This window comes from Sus scrofa, chromosome 12, assembly GCF_000003025.6.
Source record: "Sus scrofa isolate TJ Tabasco breed Duroc chromosome 12, Sscrofa11.1, whole genome shotgun sequence".
Lineage (NCBI taxonomy): Eukaryota > Metazoa > Chordata > Mammalia > Artiodactyla > Suidae > Sus > Sus scrofa.
This window is the reverse complement of record NC_010454.4, coordinates 8,959,137-8,966,609: the sequence shown is the minus strand read 5'-3', so window position 1 is coordinate 8,966,609 and position 7,473 is coordinate 8,959,137.

Sequence of the window (7,473 nt, the reverse complement as noted above, 5' to 3'; positions counted from 1 at the left end):
CTTGATACTGCCTCTACCAACTTTCCTATGAAAGTATCTCCAAAGACCCTCTATCTCCTCTCACCTAAAAAGTAGTGAATTCACACTAACCCAGAAACCCCAAATTGCTGGACAAAAAAATTTTCTGAACTTGAAAGGTAATGTTATCAAACACAAAGTGAATGGAGCCAAAATATGGGTCAATCGGCTGTTTACACATGATAAAAGACCCTTTGCCTGAATTTTTAAAAAGGATGGATACACTTTGTATTTCTACCATTTTGGCTACTCTCTAAGAAAGAAAAAAAATATATATAGCTCCCAATTTCAAAATTAGGCAGTCATAATTTCACTAGCGAATGCTACTTTTTGAAATACTAAGAAATCTGTGTCCCCCTGGACCCTTCCCCACAAACGTTGCCATTATTGCATCCATTTGGGGCTGTATTTCCAAGGAAACGAGGCCAGAATAGAGTGGGGAGTACTGACATAAGCAGTGACTGGCTTAACAAAACAGGTTCACGGTTAAGGCCCCGCAGGAGTTGATGGAAAAGGTGCCTGTTGCAAAGACACTTCATTGATGTGTGTTCTAGAGACGGAGGCAGAGAAGACTCTCTCATCTCAGCCTAGTGGAGCTTCCAGAGGGAAGCTCACCTGGTGCCGTGTCCTGGGCTGGAAGCCTCCTCTTCACTGTCAGAGAGAACAGAACCCAGAGTACAGCACACACCCTATATGTTTACAAACATGCAACAAGAAGAGGCTCCTCATTTAAGGAAAGCGAAGAATAAAAGGAAGACAACTAAGCAGGACCTAAGACTGGGAGGCTTTAACAGTGAAGAAAAGGCTTGTGAAAAGTCAGAAAATACACACTTCTGAGAAAGACACAGTTCAGAAACCAGGTCATGTTCAATTGCATAGAACAACTGTCTTCCATAAAGCAACAATTAAAACCCACAAGTCTGAGTTCCCATCGTGGCGCAGTGGTTAACAAACCAACCAGGAACCATGAGGTTGCAGGTTCAATCCCTGGCCTCGCTCAGTGGGCTAAGGATCTGGCGTTGCTGTGAGCTGTGGTGTGGGCTGCAGACACGGCTCGGATCCCTCGTTATTGTGGCTGTGGTGTAGGCTGGTGGCTACAGCTCTGATTTGACCCCTAGCCTGGGAACCTCCATATGCCTCAGGTGCGGCCCTAAAAAGACAAAAAATAAACAAATAAAAAAGCCCACAAGTAGTAAACAGAGTAATACTAAAGGATTAGATGGATCAGAATGATGAAGGAATTAGCTACAAAGGCACTAAGCTGAAACAAAACATAAAGCACAGGTAGGAAAAACAGAAGAGACACAGAAGGACTGCGTGGCAATTAAACCACAACGGCGAAGTTAAAATCCTCACGGCAGAATCTCCAAGGCAGTAATGGCCAGCAAAGAGCTTCAGTCAGTGACTTCAAAACAAACTCGGTAACGTCTTCTGCAATAAAGAAGTAAAGGACAAAAGGCCAAATCTGGTCAAAGGACAGATGATAAACACAGAAGCTAAGAATTACAGATATTTCCAGGGATGGAAAAAAATGCTCAACTTCAACCACAGCAGAAGAAACGCTAACCAAATCCATAATTAAGAAAAACTTTCTGGAACTCAAAACTAAACACCCTAAAGTGGAGATTAAACAGATTCAACTTGTTCTCCACAAATATTGATGGAAATAAACCAGCAGATGGGTAAATTCTGACAAAATTATGAATTATGAACAAAAGGGTAATTTCACAAAACATTCTGCACTGATAGCAACCCAAACCTCAGATAAGATACCTGAAAAGAAAGGAAAATCCTCAAGAAGACAGATGTTGGGAAGCCATTCTTACTAGGAGCTGTCAAGTGTCACCCAGGACAAACCCTTCCACTTGTGCTCCTTGGATTTATACAGATTAGTTACCACGCTGAGCGCAAGAGCCAATTCTCTCTCTCTTTAACTCTATAGACTTCATGTTGGGTCCATGACAAATCTCTCTCCAACAAGTCTGAGCAGATAAACAGACCAGCTGATGGCTAACCTCCAGATGATAGTTCTTCACTTGAGTTTTATTTTATTTGGATTTAGTTTTCATACATCAAAACACCACGGATCCAAAGTTTCCCTGGTGGGTCGTAGGTCACAAGATCCAGCCTGCAATGGTGGGATTTTCCTCAGACTGTTACGAATTAGCGGGAGACCACATGTTTCAAGGAAATAAAAACCAGAAAGGGCAGGAATTTCTATTTAGCTGCAGGCAGTGAAGCACTGGATGGACACTTTATGGAGTCTTCTCTATGAGAGATACAGTTTGAAATACAGCCCAGTATGGATAACGACTCCATAAAGTTTCAGTTCTAGAGTAAATCGATTCAGAGTCATCTGCCTTCTTTTAGTAGGAGAGAGGAGGGAAGCAATTAGATCATCCGAGAAAACTATAAATAAAACTGATCACTAAAGCAGAAGGGGAGATATGCATACCCAGTGTGACAAAAGCTGGGGAGAGAGGGAATTCGAGAATAATCAAAAATGTTACACTCTGCTGAAGTTCAAATTATATCAAGAATGATGAAACACTGTTGGGTCTGGTGGTGAGGAGGCCACTAATAACCATCTAAATGTGTAGTTTTCACACAGGGGAGGCGTTGGCAGTTGGAGGTAAAGCTGTTTTGCAAGAGTACCAGGTAGAGACTGCTCTATCATGAAGCTTGATTCCTGTACACAGGTGAGAGACAGGGCACTCGCCTAAAGGGATATTGGAGTAAAGTATACAGAAAAAAATCAGGACTGAGCAAACACTCAGCATGGGTGCAGCTAGAGAAGTCTGTGGAAAGCAAAAGCTAAAACAATTAGGCGTGTGACTATGAAGAGAACAAGGCACCACAGGATGAGGAAAGGTATGATGGCACCTGATCGCAAGAACAAATGAAGGGACGTGTTTTAGCCCAGAGAGAGGGATACTGCTCATGAGGCAGGGGCATAAGAGAAGACAGAAACACAAAAATGTTGAGACTGGAGGAGCTGAGGAGGATGCTGTCAAATGGGCCACAGACCTTTTGCCTTTAATTAACATTGAATATTAATCCACAGGCTAAAATTAAACATGGATGAGAGAGGAGCTTACAGATGTGAGCAAAGTTTAAAGGGTCACAAAAGAAGCAGTCGACAAGAGAAGAATAACCATGACCTTCCCGAAATCACATGCACGTCACCTTCCTTGGATCAAACTACTGAGATTTCATTGTGTTGTCCCCACTTGGAAAATTACCAAAGGAAGAGGAGACAGTGCCCCGGGGAAGCTGCCTGGAGACGTGGGACATGGAACTGATACGACAAAAACAGGGAGATCTGTGCTAAAAGTTCGGAAGGATTCTGAAGAGTCAGCTTTTTCAGGACACAATGGCTCTTATGATTCCAACTGATAAAGGAGGGATGTGGGCTAAAATGAAGGAGACAGTCAGGGTTGGAAGAATGCAGCTGTCAAAAGCAGCAGAATCTTCAAAAAGAGATCCCTTAAGAATACCTTTAGAGAATGGAAAGCATAACAAGAGCACCGAGACGGCCAGTGCCCACCAAACCCCCCAGGTCTTGGTGCATCTCTCAGCCTCCACCACAGCTTTTCAGGGGCCAGTTGAAAAGTTCAACTCAACGGGACTTGAGCAGAGACAAAGTGCACCTCTTATAGGGCGAGGCAGCAAAAAAACTGCCTCATTCATCCCATTCTACCTCTACTGAGGTGACCTTGGAAGCCATGTATTGAGATGACAATGTCACGACTCCAGATGGAGGTCCTGCTGAGCCATACGGGGTTTCTGTAAATGAGATACAAGCTTCTGCTACATGAAGCCACTGAAATGTAACGACTCTGGGGGTGAACAGAATGCCTCGTATGAGTGATAGGGTGGGAAATATGAACAGGAAGGAGGTCATACTCTGAAAGGGGGTTTCCATATCCTGAGACCCTTTAAATAGGGCAGTCCCGATAAGGAGGGGATCTCAGAGGGGCCACATTTGGGAATGGTTCATGCAGAGAGCACTGGACCTGAAGAAATAAAGTAACAGTGAGCCCAGAATTCTATAAAGGCATCAAGGATGATTTTAGTGGCTATGATTAAGAGAAAGACTGACATGTTCTGAAGTTTCAAAGGAAGTTACGATAGTGTCCTTAAGGCTGGAAGAATACAGTGTCAATAGCAGCAGAATCTTCAAAAAGAGAAAGGTAGGACTAGGGTTCCCACGGTGGTGCAGTCAGTTAAGAATCCGACTCAGTGGCTCAGGCTGCTGACAGGTTAGATCCCTGGCCTGGTGCAATGGGCTAAAAGGATCACAGGTTGCAGCTGCAGCTTGGATTCGATTCCTGGCCTGGGAACTTTCACATGCCATATGAAGGAAAAGAAAAGAAAAGAAAAGAAAAGAAAAGAAAAGAAAAGAAAAGAAAAGAAAAGAGGGGAGGGGAGGGGAGGGAAAAGGCAGGACAGCTGTCTGGACATTGCCATGGAGCCAGAATACACCAATTCCGAGTCCTGCCCAGGGGAGTTGAGGCGAAAGGGGAGAATAATGAAGGAAACAGAAGCGTTAGTAGCCTTGATTCTGGAAGCTTTTCGGCATTCTGACGTGCTCCAAAGACCTGTGCCCCAACTCTGCCCAGGTCACAATCTAGCCGGGGCATAGGTGACTCAGGAAGATGAAGTGAGTTACGTCCAATGCCCAGGAAAGACACCCACAGCTCTGAAAATTTCCTGAACTAACTGATCCCCACAAGCGGCCCACCTTTGCTTTTCTAGATCTAACCTCCTGGGATCCCAAGTTGCGTTCTAGTCTCTATCTCCAGAGATGTCCTGTCCACGGACCTTGCGGCAGCCCAAACTGCCGGAGTGACCCGGCCGTGTTTCGTGAATGTTTTAATGTTTTGTGAAGAGAACGAGTTAGCAGCACTCCCACAACCCAGAGAGAGGAAGGAGGAGGAAGAAAAGGGGAAAAAAGATAAACTTGCAAATAGCATGCACAGCAACGAATCCCTACATTTTCCCATCAAACCCATTCCTACACTGGGAAGGCACCTTTGACCTTAATGCAGTCTGGTTAGTGAAGAAGACAAAAGGCAAGGCGAAGTGTTCAAAACAGGGATTCTTAGCCTGAGGTCTGTGAACCATTTAAAAGGAACTCAGGACTCTGGGAATGGGTGCTGCTCCGACCACAGCTTTCAAGCAGGAGACTTCACAGCTCTCACCAAAGAGTTAAAGGGACTGTGACCTAAAAATTGTTGAAAAATAACCTGTCCAAAAACAGAGCATAGGTGATGAGCACTAAAACAAACTGTCAAATAAAGATATCTAAGATGTAGTTAATGACCGATTTTCTGACTTCCCAAAGTAAACATAATTAATTCACTGATCATGTCATGGAGAAAGAAACCCCACAGTGTCGCTTTGGGTTGAGATGTTTCCTTGCATGTAGAACCCGATGCCCTACCTCACCCGGCCCTGATACCCTCTTTTATGCCTAGGTAGCTATTTTCTTGTTCTGGAATATCCTCTGGTTACTTCCCTGACTGAGAGAATTCTGTGACATTCAAAATAAATGTTATAAACCCTGACAAAGTAAAAATAGTATAGACCACAAAAATGAGGAGGCAGCAGGAAAAGTGGGAGGAAGTGTAAGAATGTTAAACTCCCTGTGTTATAGCACTACATCAATTAAGTTCAAATTTTCAGATACATAGATTTAAACTCTGGAATGTTTTCATATCATATTTTTCTTTCTTTTATTTTTTTTATTTTTTATTTTTTTATTTTTTTATTTTTTTTGCTTTTTAGGGCCATACCCACACCATGTGGAGGTTCCCAGGCTAGAGGTCCAATCGAAGCTGTAGCTGCCGGCCTACACCACAGCCACAGCAACATAGAATCCAAGCCGTGTCTGCGACCTACACCACAGCTCACGGCAACACCAGATCCTTAACCCACTGAGCAAGGTCAGTGATTGAACCCGAAACCTCATGGTTCCTAGTCGGATTCGTTAACCACTGAGCCACGATGGGAACTCCACTCATCATATCATATTTTTCTTAATCATAGAGCAACGGTTCACAACCCTGGCTGCCCACTGGAACCACCTGAGAGCATTAAAAAACACCAATGCTTGCATCTCATCCCTGAGAGTCTGATTTAATTGCCCTAAAAAATTAAGATTTAAATTTTAAAAAGTCCTTAGACTCTTTTGGATACAAGTCCTTGGATTTCTGAAGCCTTCTCAAATTGCCCCAGTATGCAAAGTTGACAACCTCAGCCTTAGAGAAATATTCTAAGAACTCATCCCTAGTGTTTATCAAACAGTCATCTGTAGCTTAGAAATTCATCCAGCTTTACTTCAGTTTTTCTCCTATGAAATACAAGGAAAGTTAAAGGTAATCCATGAAGACGGCTTCTATATAGTAGCATTCCTTCTTCCTTTGTGTCTGTGTACTATCGACCCATCTCTTTGTATTTAAGCAGAGAACGTGGTCAGGAACACATGTGAAATAGTAACGCCAGATTCAGGGAAAATCACTTTCGTTCGGTCTGTTCTGACTTCTCTTTGTGTTTGGAATTTGTATAATAACCATGAGTCACATTTTTAAAACAAGAAAATCATTTTAAAATGAATTGTTATAATAAAGCTTCAGGAGATAAAAGGAAGTTGGACAAATAAAAATGTCAAGGCAAAATTGGATATGCCGTGCATATTTCTAGTTCATAAAACAGCGGATTTAATTCTTGAAAGTGTAAATGGAAGCCTGTCGGGACTTACTTTATGGCTGTCGGTAAGTCTGTCTCTTAACCTTTCACTGGAGGGTGAGGTGACAGGATAAACACTAAGCTTACCCCGTCAGAGAATGAATAATGTTGTTTTTCACATGTATGGACAGAATATCTAGGGGTACTAATTGAAACAACAACAAAAACAGGGTTTTATAATAACGAGGACACAATCCAGAGACGATGCATCATCTGAGAGAAGGAAGGCTGTCGCGGTCCAGGTGATGCTTAAGTGTGTCCTTGAAACGACTGATTCGTTGCTCCTCTCCCTTCCCCAAGTATAAATTTGGTATACCCTTTTGGAAAGAAAAATAAATCATCCCATGGCACTGACCTGGATAAATCAAAGTCAAATATACTTGCATATACACGCATATATTTACATTTGCATGTATATTTACATATTGGTACATATTTATATACAGTATGTCCAAGCAAATATATGGAGTTGTGAATAAAGAGAATGGCCGGGGATTTATCAATGAGAGATATCGGTACAGAGAGGCATACAGTGGAGAGATTATTGATCAGGGGTTTTAACCCCAGTACTACTGACATTGTAAGCCAAATAATTCTTTGCTGAGGACTGTCCTGTGTGTTGCAGAATGTGAAGCAGCGTCCTGGCCGGGGACCACTAGGTGCCAGGAGCAATCCCCTCTCAACATACATACAGTTGTGATAACC